Source organism: Asparagus officinalis, chromosome 10 (genome assembly GCF_001876935.1).
Source record: "Asparagus officinalis chromosome 10, Aspof.V1, whole genome shotgun sequence".
Lineage (NCBI taxonomy): Eukaryota > Viridiplantae > Streptophyta > Magnoliopsida > Asparagales > Asparagaceae > Asparagus > Asparagus officinalis.
In genome coordinates this window covers 5280745-5286568 of record NC_033803.1, presented here as the reverse complement: position 1 = coordinate 5286568, position 5824 = coordinate 5280745, and the positions used below count along the sequence as shown (strand labels likewise).

The window sequence follows — 5824 nt, the reverse complement described above, 5'->3', positions numbered from 1 at the left end:
AAAATGTTGCTTTAATATTAATATTATAGAGTTCTATGGAATTAAATTAATCATCAACCTTTAAATTATATCACATCAGGACTAGAAAGAAAAACTTGTCAATGCTTAGACCCTATACAAAAGGAAAGACAAACTTGTCAATGCTTAGACCCTGTGCAAAAGATAAGCAAAAGCCCAAGCATAACCAAAACAAGGAACATACTGCAGAGCAACGTGCCCCCATAAAAAACATTGTCTAAAAGCTAGATGGCTTTTTTGTTTTTCTTCCTCAATTGCCATCTACATTTCAATTTATTTGCATTTTTAACATCTAAATTTTGTTTTGGGACCAAGGGTATTTTAGGGGGTCCACGCCAAATTTCATCATTCACTACTCATACATATTTTGCCCTCTCTATGTTTCTTAGATGCAAGGATATTTTGGGAACCTTCCTCTTCGGATAAGGCCAGCAAAAGAGACCTTCTCACCCACTCCCATCCCTCCATATCTCTCTCATACTCCCTCAACCACAACCACAGCCTCCTCAAGTTCCACTGGAACTACGGCCCTAACCTAAACGCCCTCCGCCCTCCTCTCCGCGCATCCAAGTTCGCGAACGGCGACCCGTCCTGACCCATGACCCGCGTGGACCCGCAGTCGCCGACCTCGCTAGAGTCCTCCCCCCACCTCCTTGCTTCTACTTCTCCGCGCTGTCCCCTCACACCCCTCAGACTCTGATGCCCTCCCTGCTCTCCCCGCCTCGCGCGACACCGCTCATCCCGCGGCAGATCGTCGCTCGAGTACATGGACGGCGGCTCCCATCGAGAGCGAGCCCTTCCTCTCCCACGTCGCCGGCCAGGTGCTCCAGGGCCTCGACTACCTTCACAGCCGGAAGATCATCCACCGCGACATCAAGCCGTCCAATCTCCTCATCAACAGCCAGAAGCAGATCAAGATCGCTGACTTTGGGGTCGGGAGAAAAAGGCAACGCCTTTATTGGGAAAATTGGGTATTTTTGCTGAAATCTTTGCTGGATCTTGCTATAGAGGACTCTTGACTTCATTTTGATGATTTCTTGTTTACATATTATTTTATTTGTTGATAGAATTTGAGGTCTAACTGCATAGAATTTTGTAACAATGCATTCATTCTTATCAGATCATCTTGCAGCTTCAATCACTCGCTCACCAACAAACGATTGTTCTCCATTACTATCTTGATTGTATTCATCAACACCAAAGAGGTATATACAAGCTAGCTTGCACTCTCCCCATCTCTATATCTTATTATTAACCTGATATTAATATAAATTTATTTAATAGATCTTTGCTTTAGGCTTGCTTTCCTCCTTCAGCCTAATTTCGCTATTTCAGGGAAAATTTGTTCTTCGCTCTGCTAATTCCATGGATAGTATGAACACATAAGTGGATATCTACGGTAAGTGCTCAATTCCTCTAGAAATGGTAAATTTTCAGTATCCTTATTAAAGTTAACACGATATCCGCATCTATAAACCACTTGTAATTTCCTTTAAAAAAACTCAATTCATTATATTTCATTTTTGATGTAATAGCAATTACTTTCAAAATTTAATTCTCTTATTTTATGTTTTTTGAGTAACATTTATTTTTATTTTATGTTAAAAGAGTGCGGTGAATGACACAAACCATATATAACAAGTTGCATTTAATAAAGCTGCATTAAATTAAAAATATAAAGGGAACAGAGACTTTATTTCTTAATAAACTTATAGTTTATTGGGCTCGGCATCTCATGCGTTAGCCTTTTATAGTAGCTATGGAAAGCCAATACTATCTTTCCAAAGTTTCAATTTAACCCTCAGCTAGGAATGAGTTTTGATTTCTGGATTTTGAATATTTTCTTCAAAATAATATACACTTTATATTTCAAGTTAAGGCAAGCAAAGCAACCCAGTAAATGAAAATTTATTATTCTGTATTTTTTATCAGACATAGAACTAAACTTGGGTTTTATATTTACAAAAATTAATTGATCTTAAATATGATTATACATTTTACTTAATTAACCATTTGGGATTATCAAAAAATTTTGACACATTCATACATGTCTAAATAAATTAAGGCTATCTCAATTCTACTTAATATACATTGTCCAAGTTATGCAAATTCTTGGTGTCAAAATCAGTTCATAGCAATCTTTTTCAGGTTCATAAGGCCATCCTTTTCTTCTTGAAAACTTTTGTATATTTTGTGAAAGCTTGGAAGGTTATACATGAATTTTTCTCGAAAATATTCTTTATCAACCCGTGTCTTTAATTTTGTGAATGATGATGGAAATACCAAGGTATCAACCCATGCTTTAAAGAAAAAAGTCCCTCAATTTAAAGCTTTCATTCATTTTAGAAATATTGTGATGAAAATTTTGTATGTTTTAGAAATATTGTGATGAAATTTGGATGTTGCATTTCCTATAATTAGTTGAAATTATCTGAAAATTATTATTTGAAATTTAGACGGTAAATGAAAATTTTCATTTTCCTATAATTAGTTGAAATTATCTGAAAATTATTATTTGAAATTTAGACGGTAAATGAAAATTTTCATGACAACTGATCGAAAATATCTGAAATTTTCATTTTAGAAAATATTGTGATGAAAATTTGCATGTTCTTATTTTCTTCAATGTCCCAAGTGAAAGTTCGTTTAATTTAATAACGATTCTATTTGGCTAGCTTTTTTTTGACATCACTGATGCATATATGCCTGGCTATTCTTCCTCTCTCTTAGTGTGTGGAATCTGATTTTGTTTGCCTTATTGTGTATAAAAGTTGATACTATCTGTTAATATGTCTGCTTTCTAATTGTACGCTTACATGCTGTTAATGCACTCTTAGTGTGTGGAATCTGATATTCTCCAAGCTGTATGTGCAGGAATATGTGCTTAGTATGACTATACATTTATTATAGCTAATTGCATTGTGGATGCTCTTTAGATTTCTAGATAATGTCTTGGCTTTTTCTGCAGTAACCATGCATCCTTTCGTTTGATATGCTTCATGTTTGCTTCTGACATTGCTTGGGCATTTGTGATCTGCAGTAACCATGCATTTGTGACATTGCTTGGTTGAGAAGGGATTGGCTGAGAGATTGTGGATGGGTAGTTTGCTTGAGGATGTACTATGAGGTTGGGATTAACAAAACTGTCACTGTCGAGACCTTTGCCAATCTCCTTCAGGTATAATTTCCTTTGATAGTAAAGAAAAGAATTGCAAGATTCTAAGATTTTAATAAATATAAGGTTATAGTTTCTTGAATGAATGATACTTGTGACTTGTGAGGTTGATGATATTCAGCGACAGATCTTCTTCTTTTGATGATTATCTTTGAAGGATTTAGACTTTTGTGAGATGTAGAGATCAATTTTGAGGAGAGAGCACTTGTCCTTTTACCTCCTTTTTATCTCCCAAACAAATCCCAAGTCCATCACCTCCTTGACCACCATTCTTCCAATCACATCACCCAACACCCTCCCTCGCCTCTTAGAATTCAGTCTCAATGGGATGAGAGGGATGGGAACGACATGGCCTTGGGTGAGGCAGGGGTTATTTGGGTTCACCATTACCAAATATGATACAATTAGAAGAGAGAAAAAACAACCAAAGGGGCAAAAGGGGAAATGGCCACATGACCAATAATTGATAAAATTTGGCCTGGACTCCCTAAAATATCCTTGGGTCCAAAACAAAATTCAGATGTTAAAACTAAAGATAAATTGAAAAATGGATGGCAAATTCGGAAGAAAAAGAATCGATGGTGTTCTTATGTTATTTTTTGACATATGTATATCTTTATTTATTCATGAGGTTGCATGCTTACATAGCGTCTACCAAGCCTTGATATCATAATGGGATTTTTTTACTTTTAGGCTATGATGATTGTAAAATTTTCTGAGATTAGCAACCTGCAATATCTGTTGATATTACACTGGATGGCTAACAATGATGATATTGTTGACCAAGTTCTGAGCCCGCAACCATAATTTGCATATACATGTGGCTGGTACGTTAACTTGGTACGCTAACTTAATACGTTAACTTTGCATAAACATTGCATTTTATAGATATATATGGATTGGTACGTTCACTTGGTGGTTGGAGGTTGAATCTGACTATTTATTTGTATCAATAAATTTTCTACTGGTATTGCCCATGGTTTTGAAGCACTCATGGTTTTGAAACCTAACTGGTTTTATTTCTGATAGTTGACTCAACTACTCAGTCTCCATTACGTATACTCAGTCTCCATTACGTACATGTTTGGTATTTCCAGGTTTGATGCGATTTGCCATGTCATATACATATTTATGACAAATTAGGTTGTTTATATGTTTTTTACAGGTTTCATAAGAATTTTTCGCTAATTCAGGTACATATTTCATAAAATTATGAATAATCAGGTTATCACTGGTTTCGTTTGTTTTTTCCATGTCAAACAGGTTTCTTGTTATTTTTTCATGTCAAACCGCTATATTTCATATCAAATCAGGTACGCAGTTCATACCAATAGAATCATGTTATTCTAGGTTTCATATGATTTTTTATGTCAAATAGATATTGATAATGAATTCGGTTATTTACTATTTGTTCATGTTACATTCACATCTTTATTATTGAATCCAATCCTTGTGCTTCCCAACTCTTGTCACAAACAATGTGTATTACATCTGTTATCAAAACTGTTGTATTTTTGTTGTCGTTAAACTTACTTTTTCAACATTTATGATTATTGAAATGAATATCCCAATTTTAAAGATAGGAGTATGCATTCTTTATTCTCCCCGCGTTACGCGGGGGGTTTCTTGCTAGTATACTTGGAAAAATGAATGCAAGAAAGTAAGCTAACTAATTTATCCATTATTGACGAGAAACAGACAATCTGATATCAAATATTATTTGTAGTAACACAAAGCATCATCAGCGAAATGATCTGTCATAGACTCATAAAAACAGAACCAGTAAAAATCAAATAGCTTTACCCTTGAGCCCTGATTTAGATTGTAAAAATGTTCAGCGCAACGAATGTGCTAATATGACAACTCTACAAAAGTATGAGCAAAAAGCATAATAAATGCAAATAAAGACCATACCCAAGAATCTTGATGATGGGAAAGTGACGCCCATTTTATAAGGAACTGATCTTGAAATAATTTTTTTTGGTCCTCCATGATGACTCGCTTATATCCAACAATTTTATGTATTCTGTGGGCAATTTGTTTTTTATCTTCGGCCAAATTCTTAATGAAAGAGCCACCATGGCAAATAGGGCAAACCCAGTCATTTTCAATTGTTTGCAAAGGAGGACGAAGGCAAAATGTGTGAAATGTACGAAAGCAAGTTGAATTTCTGCATTGGATTAGAAAACTCCGACCATCTGTGCTCTGTACCAAAATAAGAAATTACAAGAAATTCAGAAGACAAGTAACAGAGGTTGGAACAACAGGATAGTATACAGATCAAAAAACAAACCTGACAAATAGAGCAGGGTAGCCCATCACTCCTGATGCATGTGGAAGATGTAGAGGAATCATCAGAAGAGCAATCATTAAGCAGTTCATCTACATGACAAGATTTAGTTGTGAAGATATTCACGGAAATGCTCTTGAGAAATTTAATTAATTAAAGCTTCCTTTGAATTAAACAATAAACTATGCCCAACATGAATCCTTTTCCTACGAGTAAAAATACAAAGATTTTCCATCAATGAGAAACAAAATCTCAGTGTGAACCCGAAGCTTGAAGTGTACTTTTCCAATCAAATTAAATACATTCAACTGTGAAAGGTCAAAGCACTTGCAGTCAGCTTG

General features: G+C 35.3%; 1 long non-coding RNA gene across 3 annotated transcripts; it reads left to right on the top strand.

Moving 5' to 3' along the window:
* On the top strand, window positions 806–4809 carry LOC109825928. 3 transcript variants are annotated; one of them, XR_002243138.1, is made up of 5 exons: window positions 806–989; window positions 1151–1223; window positions 1303–1417; window positions 3059–3196; window positions 4359–4809. It is a non-coding gene; the product is annotated as an uncharacterized LOC109825928 (long non-coding RNA). The 3 variants fall into 3 exon arrangements; XR_002243136.1 differs by having other exon boundaries at window positions 1139–1223; XR_002243137.1 differs by lacking the exons at window positions 3059–3196; window positions 4359–4809 and adding an exon at window positions 2987–2997 and having other exon boundaries at window positions 1139–1223.